We start from the raw sequence: 19,100 nt of genomic DNA, 5'->3' as shown, positions 1-19,100 counted from the left end.
TTTAAAGATGCATAAGGCTGCTTTACCTCTTGGTCCCTTGTTGCACCAATGACATGTCTGCCCCTGACCCATAATACACTATCGGTCTGCCAGGTGTACAAAAGGACAATTATGACTAATTAGGAATCTGTTCAGATTAAAAATGTGATCTGTTGAAGTTTTTTACTCTTTTCGGAGAAGTTTTTTTAAAACTTTTTTATGGCCACTTAATAATCCAAGAACATTTGGATGGTATAACATCATTTTATTTTTCCTGGAACTTTGAACTTTTGCAAACATGTATCTTTCTGATTGACCATTGGGCCATGTCTTATTTCCTATTTTTATTTCCTCCCATCTGCAGCGTTAAGGTGGACACTTGTCTGCTGCTTTCACACTGCCGCTAATGAACCTTTGTTTCCTCCCGCTCCGCAGTCATAATCCACAAACAAATCCTCGACTGTTTGCAAATCATAAACAAAAAAAACCTAAAAAAGACAACCTGCCATCCAGTCTGCAGCTAATTTATGTCTTCTATTAAAGATGCCCTGCTGATTTTCAATTTGAAAAATAGCTACAGTGTTATTGTAGCAATAAACAGCCCCGGCGTCGCCGTTCTCGCGCCAAGAAAAAAGGAAAATAAAAAAAAAGTTCTCGGTTTCTCGTGTTCACAAGGAAATGACTGAGCTATGCTTGAGAGGGGATGTCTCATTTACAAAAAAAAAAATATAAGATTGATGAACGGGTGGAGGAAAATTACAATATCTTTATGGGCTTCTTGGCAGGTCTCGCCCACTTTTTTTCTATAATAAAAAGGAGAATTCATCTTGACTTCATCCTCCAGGTTTTGCTGAGAAAGGTTACACATAAACCAGGACAGAAAGTGGCTGAATAAGCAGATCTGGCCTCCTGTGATAAATGTGAACTATCTCTGCAAACAAATTAGCCTAACAGATGAGATTATGTCCTTATTAATTTGCAAATAGGAATAAATCGAGCAAATGGGTATTTGGGTTGAGCTGAATTTATGGTATGAAAAAATGGGGGGAAAAAAAGGGAAAAAGTAAAAAAAGTAGAGACGAGAGAATTGATTTGATGCAAATCAAGTGTGTGTCATTTTTAGGAATTCAATGAACCAAGTGAATTTGCACAAATTGCAGATGACCACCATTATTTTACACATGAATGAAAAACCAGGAATTGAAACTCGAGAGAGATAATTTGCATATTCCTGGTGCATTCTGGGAAGAGTGAAGAGTCTCCGCAAGTCTGAAAATCTTTGGGTGTAGCTGGATCGAGCTGCTTGAAGGGAATCGACAAACCAGAAATTAAAGCTTGAGGGAAATAATTTGCATATTCCTGGTGTATTCTGTGAAAAATGAAGAGTCTAGGGGAGGAAGACCTATCAAAAGTCAGACTTCAAGGTTGAATTTCAGAAAGAGGATAGGAGGGATCCAATGGCTGGATGTCCTTAAGGTCAAAAATGTCCTGGAAGAATGGAAAATTTTGAAAAATGAGATTCTCAAAGCACAATCAGTAACAATCCCTAAAAGAGGGAAGAATAGGAAGCATTTAAGGAAACCAGGATGGATGAACACAGAATTTAAACACATGCTAAAAAGGAAGAAAGAAATGTTTATCAAATGCAAAGAGGGAAGCATATCTGAAGAAGAATATAATGCAGTCTGCAGAACCTGTAGGGCACGTATCAGGTTAGCTAAAGCTGGTAATGAATTAATGCTTGCAAGAGATGTCAAAAGAATAAGAAAAGATTTTGGGGGCATGTCAAAAGTAATAGAAAAAAGTCAAAGATGCTATAGTGCTATAGGATTTTTACAGGATGCAAATGATAAAGTGGTAAAAAATAATTCTGAGAAGACCGAACTTTTAATTTCCTCTTTTGCTTCTGTGTTCTCTAAGAAAGTAAATGTAATATCAACTGATCTTCACTGTGCTATCGAAGGAATAGAAGAATCCACACTATGTATAAACAGAGAGATTGTGAGGGAATACTTAGCAAACATAAATGAATTCAAGTCTAGGGTACTGAAGGAAATAGCAGAGGAAATTATTGAACCACTCTTCATAATCTTTGAAAATTCTTGGAGAACAGGAGAAGTCCCAGAAGACTGGAGAAGAGCGAATATTGTCCCTATCTTCAAAAAGGGTAAGAAGGTGAACCCAGGTAACTATAGGCCGGTGAGTCTGACTTCTATACCAGGAAAGATCTTTGAACAAATTATTAAACAACATATATGCAAGTACCTTTATGAGAATTAAGTGATTAACCAGAGTCAGCATGGGTTTGTAACTAATAAGTCATGTCAGACTAACTTAATTTCCTTATATGACAGAATCACTGACTGGGTGGATCAGGGAAATGCAGTAGATATAGTATATCTTGACTTCAGCAAAGCATTTGACAAAGTATCTCATACCACCCTTGTTGAAAAATGACCAACTATGGGATTGACAAGGCAACTGTTGGGTGGATTCATAACTGGCTTAGTGATTGGACCCAAAGAGTGGTCATAAATGGTTGCACATCCGATTAGAAGAATGTCTCAAGTGAGGTATCACAAGGCTCTGTCCTGGGCCCTGTGTTGTTCAATATCTTTATCAATGATTTAGATGAAGGAATTGAGGGTAAACTGATTAAGTTTGCTGATGACACAAAGCTAGGAGGGATAGCTAATACTAGAGAAGAGAGAGAGAGGATTCAAAAAGACCTAAACAAACTGGAACTGTGGACAGCAACTAACAGAATGTTTTTTAGCAGGGAGAAATGCAAAGTCCTACATCTTGGCAAGAAAAATGAAAAAAGCATATACAGAACGGGAGGAGTAGGGCTACGTAACAGTACATGTGAAATTCACAGACTGAACATGAGTCAACAGTGTGATGCAGCAGCATATATGGCAAACTCCGTTCTGGATTGCATTAACAGAAGCATAGAGTCTAGATCACGTGAAGTCATTATCTCCCTCTACTCCTACTTGGTCAGGCTTCATCTGGATACTGTGTCCAGTTTTGGGCATCACATTTTAAAAAAGACATGAAGAAACTGGAGCAAGTTCAGAGAAGAGCGACCAGAATGGTCACCGGTCTGCAAACAATTTCCTATGAGGAACGGTTAAAGGATCTGGGAATGTTTAGCTGAAAAGAGAAGACTGAAAGGAGACTTAATAGCTGTCTACAAATATCTCAAGGGCTGTCACACTGTAGAGGGATCATCTTTATTCTCATTTGCACATGGAAACATGAGAACAGCAATGGAATGAAACTGAATGGAGAAGATACAGATTAGATATTAGAAAAAAACTTTTTGACAGTTAGGGTGATCAATGAGTGGAACAGGCGGCCACGAGAGGTGGTGAGTTCTCCTTCAATGGACGTCTTCACACAGAGGCTGCACAGACATCTGTCTGAAATGGTTTAGTGAATCCTGCATTGAGCAGGGGGTTGGACCAGATGACCCAGGAGGTCCTTTCCAATTCTAACATTCTATGTTTCTATGACATTGCAGAAAAATGCATCAGCCAATGAAAGCTCATTTGACCTGAAGCATGAACTGGTGGGCTTCCCGACCTCGCATAGTACAGCCAATCAAGACAGACTCATAGGGAGAGAAAGCCAAAAAACACTGAAAAAGCTGTACACATAGTGTGTGACAGCACATAGTAACATAGTTAGTAAAGCCGAATAAAGACTTGCGTCCATCAAGTTCGACCTGTTAGTTCTGTAATTGCTAAAGTTGATCCAGAGGAGGGCAAAATCCCCAAATGATTTAGCCAATCTTCACCTGAGGAAAAATTCCCTCCCGACTCTGAAACCAGCAGTCAGAATAAATCCCTGTATCAACCTACTATTTTATTTTATTTTTAAGTATATGCTGAAATCTGCCTGGTATCTAGAAATGCATCCAGTCCCCGCTTGAACTGGTTTAGTGAATCTGACATTACCGTCTCCTCACTCAGTGAATTCCATATTCTCACTGCTCTTACCGTAAAGAACCCCTTCCTATGCTGGTGCTGAAACCTTTTCTCTTCCAGTCTTAGTGAGTGCCCTCTTGTTACCGTAATATCCCTCCTTTTGAACAAATCCCGGGCAAGATCTCTATACTGTCCCCTAACATATTTGTACACATTTATTATGTCCCCCCTCAACCTTCTCTATTCCAGGCTGAATAGTCCTAGTTTTGCCAACCTCTCTGGGTATTGCAGTCCCTCCATTCCCTTTATTAATTTTATTGCCCTCCTTTGTACCTTTTCAAGCTCGTTTATATCCTTTCTATATATTGGGGCCCATAACTGAGCACAGTATTCCAAGTGTGGTCTCACCAGTGCTTTGTACAGTGGAAGAACAATGTTCTCATCCTTTGCAGCTATACCTCTTCTGATGCATCCCATTACCCTGTTTGCCCTTACAGCAGCCGCCTGACTTTGGGCACTCCAATTTAGTTTGCTATCAATCAAGATGCCCAAGTTCTTCTCCATCTCTGAATTCCCCAATGATTTCCCATTCAGTGAGTACTGGTGACTTCCATTTCTCCTTCCCATATGTATGACCTTACATTTCTCCTCGTTAAACCTCATTTGCCATTTAATGCTCCACCTACCCAGCTTATCCAAATCCCTCTGTAGGTCTGCACTGTCCTCTTTTGTATTAATTGTTTTACATAACTTTGTGTCATCTGCAAATATTGATATTTTACTATTTATCCCGTTGACTATGTCGTTAATAAAGATATTAAATAACATTGGGCCTAGTACAGACCCCTGTGGTACCCCACTAGTGACGCTTACCCAATCTGAGTATATTCCATTTATAACCACCCTCTGCCTTCTATCCTTTAGCCAGTTAGCTACCCACTTGCAGACATTTTCCCCCAGCCCCATCATTCTCATTTTGTATACCAACCTATTATGTGGCACGCTATCGAACGCTTTTGAGAAGTCGAGATACACGACATCCACTGGTTCCCCCTGATCTACTCGAGAGCTAACCTCCTCGTAGAAGTCAATCAGGTTAGTTTGGCAGGAGCGATTCCTCATGAATCCATGTTGGTTCGGGATTAAAAGATTATTAGCATCAAGATGCTCCGTAATTGCCTCTTTAATGAAGCTTTCAAAAATTTTGCCCACAACGGACGTCAGACTCACCGGCCGATAGTTTCCGGCGTCACTTTTCGCTCCCTTTTTGAATATTGGCACTACATTCGCCTGTCGCCAATCAAGTGGTACAGACCCAGTCTCAACAGAGTCCTTAAATATAAGATATAACGGTCTGTCTATCACATTACTTAGTTCCCTTAGTACCCGTGGGTGTATGCCATCAGGTCCTGGTGATTTGTTTATTTTAATGTTACTGAGGCGTTTCTGTACCCCAGCTTGGGTTAGATTTGTCATACTTAGTGGAGGATTAAGCTTGTCACTTCTCATTTCTCCTGTTAGTTCTATTTCCTTTGTGAAAGTTGTCGAAAAAAAATTATTTAATAGATTAGCTTTATCCTCATCTTTCTCTATGATTTTGCCTTCCTCACTTTTTATCGGTCCAATATTATCCGATTTAATCCTTTTACTATTTATATACGTAAAGAACAGTTTGGGATTTGATCTACTTTCCCTAGCAATACGTCTCTCTGTTTCCTCCTTCGCTATTTTTATTTGTTTTTTGCAGGTTCTCGTTTTTTCCTTGTAACACATTAGTGCCTCCTTACTGTTTTCCTGTTTTAATCTCTTGAATGCCTCTTTTTTGCTATTTAACGCCCCTTTTACGTTCTTGTTCAACCATATTGGTTTCCTCTTATTTCTGGCCCTTTTATTCCCATACGGTATATACCTCTCGCACTGAGTATTCAGAATTCTTTTGAAGGTTTCCCATTTACTATTCGTATTTCCTTGATTAAGAACTTTGTCCCAGTCAATAAGTTGAAGGTTTTCTATCAGCTGATCAAACTTCGCCCTCCTAAAGTTTAATGTCTTTGTTGTTCCCTTATTGATAACCGTACTGAAGGGCATTTTGAAGTCGATAATATTATGATCGCTATTACCTAGGTGCCCCCCTATCTGTACCTCAGTTATTCTATCAGGCCTATTAGTCAATATTAAGTCCAACACGGCCTTCCCTCTCGTTGGTTCCTGCACTAGTTGGGAGAGATAATTATCCTTAATATTTGTCAAGAACCTTTTTCCTTTCTGAGATCTACAGGTTTCTGTTTCCCAGTCAATATCCGGGTAGTTGAAATCCCCCATTACAATCACTTCATTATGTTTTGCTACTTTGTCTATTTGTCCTAATAGCAGATTCTCATTCTCCTCTGTTATATTTGGTGGCTTATAGCAGACCCCCAGTAATATTTTATTATTATTTTTAGTTCCCTCTATCTCTACCCACATGGACTCGACCCCCTCTTCTCCCTCTCCTATATCTTCCCTTAGTCTGGGTTTTAGACATAACTTTACATATAAGCAGACTCCTCCGCCTTTCCCCTGTTTCCGGTCCCTTCTAAATAAACTATAATCTAATAAATTTACCGCCCAGTCGTAGCTATCGTCTAGCCAAGTCTCTGTTATACCTACGATGTCATACCTCTCCTCCGACATAAGCGCCCGCAGCTCATCCGCCTTATTGGTCAGGCTTCTTGCATTGGTCAGCATGCAAGATAAAACTTTGAGGTTATTTAGCATCCTATTCTTCTCTAACGATCTAACTGTACTATCCCCACCCCCTCTCCACTCTCATTATATTCACTTCTCCCCTTCCCCCTTGCTTGCCTCACATCCCACCTATTTCCTTGGTTTCCCCCCCCCCCCGTCTCTAGTTTAAAAACTCCTCCAACCTATTAGCCATCTTCTTCCCCAGCACCGCTGCACCCTCCCCATTGAGGTGCAGCCCGTCCCTACGGTAGAGCCTGTAGCCGACCGCGAAGTTGGCCCAGTTCTCCATGAACCCAAACCCTTCTGCCTTGCACCAACTCTTTAGCCACTTATTCACCTCCCTAACTTCCCGTTGGCGCTCCTGTGTGGCTCGCGGGATTGGTAGTATTTCTGAGAAAACTACCTTGGAGGTCCTTGCCCTAAGCTTCCTACCTAGGTCCCTGAAATCATTTTCAAGGACCCTCCATCTACCACTCACTTTGTCATTGGTGCCGATGTGGACCATGACCGCTGAGTCTTCGCCAGCCCCACCCAGTAACCTGTCAACCCGATCCGCAATGTGCCGGACTCGAGCGCCAGGGAGGCAGCACACCGTTCGGCGATCCCGGTCTTTGTGACAGATTGCCCTGTCTGTCCCCCTAATAATAGAGTCACCCACTACCAGAACCTGTCTTGCCTGCCCTACACTTCTCCCCTCCCCCTCATTACTGGAGCATACACTCCCCCGGCGGTCAGAGGATCTGTCGTGCTCCAATAATGCCGGTTCTGAACCAGCCTTCCTATACTTCTTCCCTCTATCCCTCCTAACTGTTATCCAGCTCCCTGCCTGTTCAGCCTGCACTTCCCCTCTATGCTCCACCCCCAGTATTGACCCATTGAGTGTCTGCTCGGTGAGCAGCAAACTCCGTTCCATGTTGTCGATGCTCCTCAGTATCGCTATCTGAGCACTTAGATCCAGGATTTGGGCTTCCAAGTGCACGATATGCTCACATCTCTCGCAGCAGTAGGGATCCTCGAGCGGTTGCTCACGGAATGCATACATTGCGCAAGATGTACACTGCACGGCTCCGGCCAACATGGACGTCATTCTAAATATGGGGATACAGTCAGTATATATATACAAGTCCAAAACACAATTATTTATATATAGGTGTATGGACGGGGATCAATTAGGGATGTGCAAGTGTATCAATTAGATATCGGCGGGGGATCAGTTAAGTATGGACGGGGAATGAATTAAGTATCAAGTATGGACGGGGGAATCAGATAAGTAGGTCAGGTGGATTAATTAAGTAAAAAGTACTGTAAAGAAAGAATGAAATACAGTCAGCAATTCAGTCCTAAGTCCTCCCTTCCAAACTCCCTGAATCCAAAGTCACTGAAAAACAAGTCACACACTTACTTTCGTTCCCACTTACGCTCCGGACACACGCAGCTCGTTCACACTCGCAAATTTAGAGATTTAAAGAGTTTTTTTTTTTTTTTTTTTTTTTCCTTTTCCAGCAATGTACCTTTCACCTCAATGCACTTCCAAAAGTGAGGAACGATTAATATTCCATTACCCAGAGCTAGATATGGTCGGGTCACTTTGACATTACTAAGGCTGTGTTTGCATTAAATATCTTTGCAGTATTTTTGATTCACCCTGAATTGATTCTCCGCCAATCATATTTTGGGAAAAAAATTGTAGAAGTTGGCGAATTGGGATTTTAATATATTTGCCCATCTCTATTCAAAAGCTTCTGATCTTCAGTGCACCAATGGGATTATCTTTATGGATTGAAATTATATTAAATTATATAAATGACGGGATTAATAGTGTTTTTCTATTTTTGCCAATGACACCAAGCTATGCGGTATAGTGCAGTCTATGCCAAATGATCATAAATTTCAAGTTGACGTGGACAGATGAGATTATATGTGCAGAAATGTAAAGTTATTCATCTAAACACCAATAACCTCGGGGCACCGTAAATTTTCTAGGGGGGAGTAAAACTAGGAGAGTCAATGGTAGAGAAGGATCTGTTGATGTAATGTCAATCAGTGGCTTCTACAGCCAGCGGGATATTGTTATGTAATAAAGAGAGTCATGGACTTGAGTGACAGGGACGTAATAAGACCACTTTACAGAACATTCATAAGACCCTATCTGGAACATGCAGTTCAGTTCTGGGCACCAGTTCTTAGTAAGGAGGAGGCCCTAGAGCTGGAAAATGTACAAAGAAGAGTCATAAAACTGATAAGGATCATGGAGGGTCTTAGTTATGAGGAAATATTAAAAGGTTTAAATTTATTTAGGAGGGACATGATTAACTTTTACAAGTACATATATGGCCCATACAAAAAATATGTCCAAAAGTGATTTTGTGCAAAATCCCTCGAAAGACAAAGGGGTGCTCCCTCCACCTGGAGAAAAAAATGGTTCAGTCTCCAGAGGAGACAAGACTTCTTTAAAAAATATTAAAATATTATACTCGTTTGTCCTAGACCTTTTCCTTAACTTTCCTGCTCCTTGTCATCTCCTGGCTTCGGATCCTTTTTTAGATCAGGTTTCGCTCTTTGGTCTGGATCTTTGGGCACTGACTAGGACTTAGGTGATTATTAGTGATAAGCGAGCACTAAAATGCTCGGGTACTCGTTGCTCGGGTCGAGCAAATTGGAATACTCGGGTGCTCGACCCCAGCAACGAGCCCAATGTAAGTCTATGGGAAACTCGAGCATTTTTCAGGCGGCTCCCCCCGGCAATCTGCAGAGGGCCTAAAAATTGCCCAAATCAATGGGAACAGTGCTCAAATGACATGGGAACAGCATGGGGAAGACCCCTGGAAGCATCTCTGACTCCCAGGTCACTGCTGTCAACAACGTTGTCAGAGTATTAAGCCACTTTTACAGACTCACAATAAAACATACAAAAACAAAACCAAAATGGATTTTCCTGGGAAATATGTTAAGGAACATCCTTTCCAGGGTAATGACTTGTATATAAAGCAAAATAAAAAACCAAAACCATAAATACTCCTCCACAACTTGGGCTATGTTTTTCATGTAGCGTTTTTGATGCGTTTTTGCACTTTTGCATTGCTTTCAACAAACACAAATGCATTCACCGGGAAATGTCATTTTAACATTTTACAACCTTATCTGGCCATGTGGTGTGTGACACATCATCAGACACATGCATACAGTGCTGAAAAGACATGGGAACAGCATGGGGAAGACCTCTGGAAGCATCTCTGACTCCCAGGTCACTGCCTAAAAGTGTGCCCATCATAAGTGATCCTTGGCGCATGCGAAGATGCCTCCCACCATGCACCTGTCGCTTCAGACTTGCAACAATCACCGTCCACGTCCTTGTCCCACTGCAGCGTTCAGTTGTCCCTACCCCATTCCTTGAAATGCAAGAGCAAGTATGCAGGCAGCCACCCACCCACAAGCTGCAATACTATACTGACACATTTTTGACAGCTGCTTGCACTTGAAATGTGGCCTCTTAGGCTTGTGGAGGCGGAAGCTTTTCACAACCTCATGCCGGCGGCTGCCGGGTGTCCATATGTAACACGGGCACTTTAGATGCAGTGACACAGAAACACAGAGCAGCCAATACAGGGTTAATAAACAGGGGAAGATTATAATAACAGGGTAAATCTCCACGCAGAGAGTATCAGGGGAAAATATGGCAGAAAACAAGGGAAGTAGCAGGTAAAAGTCTTTAACTGACATTTCACAGTTTAACTAGATATAGTCGAACCGGTTGTAAACGACAGTTTTTACACTTAGCTGACTCTTTTCCTCCACAAGGCAGTTACTAGCTGAGGCCGGTCTTGATTTCTTCAGGCTTCCCCGCCCAAACAATGCTCCGTCTTCTGGCGGCAGCGGGCGCTCTCTGGTTTTACCTCACGTGCCCGGCACCACGGACCCTGCGTCTCTTCTCTAGTCGGCTTGACTCCTCCGGTCCACTGCACTCGGCTCTTGCTCCCAGTCCTGGAGCCAGGAGCCTAGACCCTCTCACACTGCTCTGCTGAGCAGGACCCAGCTCCTCTTTCCTGCACAAACGTCCTAGTCATTTCCTCTCTCTACACATGCCACCAGTCTCTCGGTCACCTGACCTCCCAGCTCTCACTCTGGACACGCCTCCAGCTTCCCAGTCACCTGACTCCTGTGCTCGCAGTCTGTCTTCCCCCTGCAACCAGAGGCACGGCCCCGGCAGTTCCGGATCCCTTGCTCTGAAAGTACTTACACCCCGGTCTTCCCCCTTACACTTACTCGGTCCACAGCCGCCACTATATTTCCCAGTATCGCCTCCGCCTTCCACAAGCACGGGTCCCACAAAATTACCCGTGCCCTGCCCAGCGCACTTACTGGGAAGGACCGCCTAACCACAAACACGTGGACAGGTGAATGGGACCAGGGACAGTACGGAGCCAGTCCACAACCTTTTTTGCTAAGAGTTATATTTAGCTCTGTGAAAGGACTGGCATAGAGGGAAACCATATGTACCCTGGGTGTCTTTTCTCCCAGGAAGTCCTCTAAAGCTGCTTGCACTTGAAATGTGGCCTGAACATTACTGCTGGTACTTTTCTGTTGGAATTTGCTTGCCTCCTACCAGCCTGGAATATTTCCAGCAAACTATGGTATGACACCATGGTATTAGCACTGCCCCCAATACCAGTAGTGAAGCCATCCCCAATTTCCTTCTCAGGAATTTTATTTGGTAGACTGAGTGGCTACCCAAATATATTTTCTCACAAAGGAGCTGAAAATAGAGCGGCAGTAGGTGCAAGTTTCTCCAGCCTGTTAGATATTAGAGGGTGAACGGCAGCACATTGGATCAGCGGTTAGCACTGAAGCCTTGCAGCGCTGGGATCCTGGGTTCAAATCCCAGCAAGGACAACATCTGCAAGGACTTTGTATGTTCTTCCCGTGTTTGCGTGTGTTTCCTCCTCAGTAAAAATAGAGTGTCCTGGAATTTTCCCACACACTTTTCTTAGCCAGGACTGCTTCTCAGCAGGGTTGGACGGTCCCACCAGAGAATCCTCTGGTGTGCCTTGGCTTCTACCTCAGGAGAGTTCATGATAGCGCTAACTTTGCAGCTGCTATGGGGCTCTTGAGCGGGTGAGAAAGGTTAGCCCCCAGAATCAAATCCTCTGATGGGCCCAATGTTTTTCAATCTGAAACAGCTTCTCAGTGGGAGTTGTATTTCACCACAGCCATATTGTTTAGTTCGGTGAAAGGACTGGCATAGAGGGAAACCGTACCCCTACCCCGGCTGTCATTTCTCCATCACCAGGTTCCACCCTTTGTCACACACGACCATGCCTGGCTGTATGTTCAGCGGTGAGAGCCACAGATCAGGCTGCTGTGTTACAGCTTTCAACAACTCTGCAGCGCTGGGCGGTTTGTCAATTAAGCGTTAAGCATGCTATCTTCAGCACAGCCTGTTACCGCTTGGCCAAGGCAGTGCTGCAGTGCTTTCAGCTTGTGACTGATGTGGTCATTTCGGAGATGGAGGAGGAGGTGTATGAGCTGAACAATGTGATTACATTGAGGTTAAATTGGTGACGCTGTTTTTATACTAAAGAAGATCCTATTGTTTTGTTTTTTTTATGTTATTTTTTAAGACAAATGCATTAACCGGGAAATGTCATTTTAACATTTTACAACCTTATCTGGCAATGTGGTGTGTGACACATCATCAGACACATCCTGTTTTATTTATGATGGAGGGACTCTAAAAGTCATAAAGCCTATTTTTATAGGGCCATCAGACGGCCCTTACTATTCTTAAAAGGCCAGCAGTCGGCCCTAGCTATTGTTAGAGAGCCATCAGCCGGCTATGCTTTGTTGTTCCCATTATTAACAAGTGGGTCTCCTATACTGTTATTGCGTATCCAGTGACTGCAAGGGCTGCCAAAAATTTGGACGCAACCCAATACCCCTTTGAAGAGACATAGAGGAGGGTCTCAGTAAAAAAAACGAGCGGATCTCCTATAGTGGTAATGCCCATGCTGTGACTGCAAGGGCTGCCAAAATTTGGGAAAAACCCCACTAAGAATTTAAAGACACATAGAGCAGGGCCACAGTAACAAGTACGACATGTTCCCATTAGAAAGGAGAGGGTCTGCTATACAGTTATAGGGTGTGCAGTGAGTCCAACGGCTGACCAATTTTAGGAAAAACCCCACTAAGAATTTAAAGACACATAGAGCAGGGCCACAGTAACGACAAATTCCCATTAAAAAGGAGAGAGTCTCCCATAGTGTTTGCCTATGCAGTGAATGCAAGGGCTGCCAAAAATTTGGAGGCACTTCGATGACCCTTGGAAGAGACGTGGAGGAGGGCCTCATAAAAAAATGTTCCCATTAGAAAGGAGTGGGCCTCCTATACTTGTAATGCCCATGCACAAAGTGTATGGGCTGACAAAAATTTACCCCTGGGGGGTATACATGAACATACTGTATAAATTTTTTTTTTACGGGCATCATAAACACCCTTTAAAAAAATTATGTGGGTGTTGCATCACGGACCACGGTCACCCTGGTGACATGGTGGTGGAGGATGAGGATGAGGAGAAGAGCAAATAGACAAAATCAGGAAGCGTATACCCATGTGTGGGTGTGAAAAGGTGCATGGGAATACATCTCCCAAGAAAACACACTGGATTTGAGTTTATGTTACACTGCTATCATTTGGTGGTGTTGAGAAGTCTGGCTCAATCCAGCCCTTGTTCATTTTTATAAGAGTCAGCCTGTCAGCATTTTCAGTTGACAGGCGGATGCGCTTATCAGTTATAATTCCACCAGCGGCACTAAAAACCCGCTCTGATAAAACGCTGGCGGCAGGGCAGGCCAGGACCTCCAAGGCATAGAGAGCCAGTTCATTCCACATATCCAGCTTGGATACCCAATAATTATAAGGCACAGCGAAATCATGGAGGACGTTGGTACGGTCAGCAAGGAACTCCCTCAGCATCTTCCCAAACTTTGCACTCCTTGTGAGAGTACCCCACGCCTCAGGGCCTGTGCGATGGGAGGGTCTGAGAAAACTCTCCCAGAACTTTGACAGTGTTCCCCTGCCTCTGCTGGATTGAAGTTGTGTCTCTCTCGCCTGTACTCCTTGGTTGTCCAAGGAAGTGTGCCCTCTGCCGCCAGCGTTTTCAGATGGGAATTTCTTTAATAGTTTCACAACATGGGCCTTCTGGTACAGTCTCATTTTTGTAGACATGTCTGCCTCAGGAATAAGAGATAGAAAGTTCTCCTTGTAGCGTGGGTCTAGAAGTGTCACCAACCAGTAATGACTGTCACCCAAAATTTTGAGAACGCGAGGGTCATGGGAAAGGCAGCGTAACATAAACTCAGCCATGCGTGCCAGACTACTAACAGGCAAGACTTCCATGTCCTCACCAAGAGGATGACTGACCATGCTCTCCTCCTCCTCCTCCTCTCTGTCCTCTGGCCATCCACGCTGAACAGACGGTATGACAGCTGCGCTGGTAGTACCGTCTATAGTGCATGAAACTAGCTCCTGTCCTTCCTCCTCCTCCTCTTCCTCATTGTCACCCAATCCACGTTGGGATGAGATGAGGCTTGGCTATGTGTAATCACCCTGTATGGTTCCTTGCTCCATCTCATTGTGCTCTGCCTGCAATGCATCCTCTTTGATTGTGAGCAGAGAGCGTTTCAGAAGACAGAGAAGCGGGATGGTGACACTAATTATGGCGTCATCGCCGCTCACCATCTTGGTGGAGTCCTCAAAGTTTCGGAGGATGGTACATATGTCTGACATCCATGTCCACTCCTGAGGTCTTATGTGTGGAGTCTGAACTGAATACCGAGGGCCTTGTTGATGCTGGTGCTCAACAACTGCCCTCTTCTGCTCACAAATACTTCCCAACATCTGCAGTGTAGAGTTCCAATGCGTGGGGACATCACACACCAGTGTGTGTGCCAGAAGCTGCAAACTCTGCTGAAGCACGGCAAGGGCGACGGAAGCTGTAGCTGACTTTCTAAAATCGGCACACACTTTAATAAGCAGATCCGGCAGCTCCGGGTAGGATTTGAGGAAACGCTGAACCACGAGGTTAAGCACATGGGCCAGGCATGGTACATGTGTGAGCTCGCCTCGCCTCAGAGCCGCCACCAGGTTCCGGCCATTGTCACACACAACCATGCCTGGCTGTAGGTTCAGCGGTGTGAGCCACAGATCTGCCTGCTCTTTCAGAGCTGTCCACAACTCTTCAGCATTGTGCGGTTTTTCAGCTAAGCATATTAGCTTCAGCACAGCCTGTTGTCACTTGGCCGAGGCAGTGCTGCAGTGCTTCCAGCTTGTGACTGATGTGGTCATTTCGGAGATGGAGGCTGAAGAGGAGGAGGAGGCTGAGGAGGATGACACGCAGGAGCTGTAGACCGTGGGGCAACCCTGATTGACCTAGGGCCCACAATCCTTGGCGTCGGGAGGACGTATTCTGTCCCACGGTCCGACTGGGTCCCGGCTTCCACTATGTTAACCCAGTGTGCCATCAGCGAGATGTACTGTCCCTGCCCACAAGCTCTTGTCCACGTGTTCGTGGTTAGGTGGACTTTACCGGTAACTGCGTTGTTGAGAGCATGGTTAATGTTTTGGGGCACGTGCTTGTGTAATGCGGGGACGGCACACCGGGAGAAATTGTGGCGGCTGTGGACCGAGTACCGAGGGATGGTCGCCGCCATCAGGTTGCGGAATGCTTCCGTCTCCACGAGCCTAAAAGGCAACACTTCGAGCGCAAGCAGTCGTGAAATGTGAGAATTTAGTAGTGTGGCCTGTGTGGCGTTGGCTGCATATTTGCGCTTGCGTTCCAAGGACTGGAGTATGGACAACTGAACGCTGTGCTGGGACAAGGACATGGACGTGCTTCTTGATGCTGCTACTTAAGAGTGTGCAACGACAGGTGCAGGGCAGGAGGCGTCTTCGTATGCACCATGGACAGGGGATTGGCTTGCATTCACAACAGCAGAAGAAGCAATGGTGCCACCCGCAGACACTGTTCCTGGACCCTGGCGTTGGGCCCACAAAGTTGGGTGCTGCCATGTGCCTGATCATGCTGGTGGTGGTCAGGCTGGTAGTTTTGCCACCCCTGATGATGCTGGCCTGGCAGGTGGTGCAAATGGCCTTTTTGGGGTTATCGGCAGAGTTTTTAAAAAACAACCAGACTAAGGAAGACCTAACAGTCGTACTGGAAACTTCCTTTGTGTTGGTGTTACGGGGAACGGTTGCCTGCCTTCTGTCTGCGGCCACCACACTGCTTCTTCCTGCTTCTTGGGGTGCTCTGCCTCCCTCCCCCTGTGTGCTGCTTTCCTCGCTCTGCATGTCCTCCTGCCAGGTTGGGTCAGTTACTATATCATCCACCACCTCGTCTTCCACTTCCGCACCCTGGTCCTCCTCCTGACTTTCTGGCAATTGTGTCTCATCATCATCCACCTCTTGTGACACTTTCCCACCATCGCCTTCGTGTGACCATAGCTGCTCAAATATTTGGGCATCGCTACACGCGATCCCCTCTTGCCCCGCTTCAAGCGGACCGGGAGAGAGGCCCGAATCTACAAATGTAAAAGTGAACAGCTCTTCAGAGTGTCCAAGTGTGGGATCAGTTGTCTCTGGGTACTCGGCATGGTGGGAGGAAGGAGGATCAGGGTGAGGAATATGCAGTCCAGACTCACGGCTACTGAGACTTGACCGTGTGGAAGACAGGGTGGTGGTGGTGGTGGCTAAGTGACTGGAAGCATTATCCGCTATCCAACCAACAACCTTTTGACACTGCTCTGGGTTCAATAGTGGTGTGCTGCGGTCCCCTAGAAATTGGGACAGGAAGGTCAGGCGAGAAGATGTGGGTGTTTATTGTGGCACAATTTCAGCTTGCCCACGGCCTTGTCCTCGGCCTCTGCATGCACCATGACCATCACGTCCAGTTCCCTGCCCCTTGCCACGTGCCTTGCCCATTTTAAATGGAGGACAGTATCTTCCACGCTCACTACAAATGACTGAGTTTGGAGTGAACTTATATGTGATCCGTGTGATAGAGAAAACAGAGTTTTAAATACCTGGCCTGTAGGTAAGTAGTGTGAACAGCAAACTGCTGTGAATTGCTTCACTGACACACTAAAGGAAATTTTTAATGGAGGCCAGAAATGGCAGTATTTTCTGACAACGTATATGTGATCCGTGTGATGGAGAAAACACAGTTTTAAATAGCTGGATTTCTAGCGCTGTAATATGGAAAGGACCTGGCTGTATTCTGCAGTGCTAGCAAGCAAATGGCGCAGAAAAACGGTGTTCTCTGGATTGCTTTATAAGCAAATAATGAGGATTAAGATCCAAAGAAAAGTATTCCTGGCCCCTGAGACCTGGGCCTTTGTATAGAAATATCTAACAGCAGCAGAAGGCAGAATTGGAATGGAGCCTCTTGTGCTATATGCACTGCAGTCTGCTATATACCCTGCCTGCCTATATACACTGCCTGCCTATATACACTGCCTGCCTGATATCTCTGCAGATGGATTAGTCCTCAGAAGGACTGTTTGTTGAGATGGATATGTGTAATGTGCGGTTTTTCTCACTACACTACCTAATGCACGATCAAATCTCTCCCTGACATGGCAGCAGCAGCTCTCCCTACACTGTCTGATCCGGAGTGACTGTGATGAGCATGGCGGCGCCAGGTCTGATATACACCTGATGACGCTGTGTGGCCAGCCAATCACTGTAATGCCACAACCAACATGGCTACGGCATTACAGTGACTGGCTGGCAATCCCTGCATGTTCATTGTCTCTCTAAAGAGCGCCAAACATGCAGGGAGGGGACCCGACTTCCCGCCCGACCAACCCGGAAATACTCGGCGAGCGCCGAGCAGTAACAAACATGCTCGCTCATCACTAGTGATTATCCCTCAAGATATCACTTCAGTAGTGGAAGAAACAGATCGAAGAGCAAAGACGGGAGAAATGGAGAATCAGGTAGGGAGCTGTGGTGGAAGGACATCTGAGGGGACGGCCTGTGACTGGGGAGTATAATACTTTATTACTTCTTAACCTTAGTGGTCCTCCGTTTATTAAATTTTGGGGTCTGAAGAGGCCTTGGAGTCGGAGCATAGTAAATGTCTTTTGGGGACAGATTAAATTTAGACTAAATTGTATTCGGACAGAATTGAAGTTGCCAGCTAGTCTGAGAAAATCTGCCCAAAATGAATTTTGGGAGATTTGCTAATCTCTACTTAATATCATAATCTCCTTCTTCTTCTAATAGAATAGTCAAGCCCCTGACCTTCTTGTCTCAGAGATTGTATCTCCTCCTGTTACAGTTGTGCTCAAAAGTTTACATACCCCGGCAGAATTTATCCTTTCTTGGTCTTGTTTCAGAGAATATGAATAATAACAAAAAAATCTTTTTCTCCACTTATGGTTATTGGTTGGGTGAAGCCATTTATTGTCAAACTACTGTGTTTTCTCTTTTTAAATCTTAATGAGAACCAAAAACATCCAAATGACCCTGATCAAAAGTTCACATACCCGGGTGATTTTGGCCTGATAACATGCACAGAACTTGACACAAATGAGTTTGAATGGCTACTAAAGGTAACATCCTCACCTGTGACCTGTTTGCTTGTAATCAGTGTGTGTGCATAAAAGCTGAGTGAGTTTCTGGGATCCAGACAGACCCTTGCATCTTTTATCCAGCCACTGACGTTTCTGGATTGTCAGTCATAGGGAAAGCAAAAGAATTGTCAACGGATCTATGGGAAAAGGTAGTTGAACTGTATAACACAGGAAAGGGATACAAAAAATATCCAAGGAATTGATAATGCCAGTCAGCAGCGTTCATACTGTGATTAACAAACGGAAAATCAGTGGCTCTGTAAAAACCAAACAACGGTCATGTAGTCCAACAAAAATTTCGGCCACAACTGCCAGGAAAATTGTTCGGGATGCAAAGAAAAACCCACAAATAACATCAGCTGAAATTCAGAACTCTCTGAAAACTAGCGGTGTGGCTGTTTCAAGATGCACAATAAGGAGGCACTTGAAGAAAATGGGCTGCATGGTCGAGTCACCAGAAGAAAGCCATTACTGCGCAAATGCTGCAAAGTATCTTGCCTACAATACGCCAAACAGCACAGAGACAAGCCTCAAAACTTCTGGAACAAGGTCATTGGAGTGATAAGACCCAAATTGAACTTTTTGGCCACAACCATAAACGTTACATTGGAGAGAGGTCAACAAGGCCTAAGATGAAAGGAACACCATTCCTATAGTAAAGCACGGAGGTGGATCGCTGATGTTTTGGGAATATGTGAGCTACAAAGACACGGGAAACTTGGTAAAAGTTGAAGGAAAGATGAATGTGACTAGCCCAGGGGGATGGGGACGACTCAGTACCCGGGCCTTTGCCTGGCCTTGGGGATGTCGCGGTGGTCGGCTCCCGGGCCCGTAC

Source organism: Phyllobates terribilis, unplaced genomic scaffold (assembly GCF_046119375.1).
Source record: "Phyllobates terribilis strain yellow unplaced genomic scaffold, ASM4611937v1 Scaffold_5__5_contigs__length_657084704, whole genome shotgun sequence".
In the NCBI taxonomy this organism is placed as follows: Eukaryota; Metazoa; Chordata; class Amphibia; order Anura; family Dendrobatidae; genus Phyllobates; species Phyllobates terribilis.
This window is presented reverse-complemented; position numbering follows the sequence as displayed.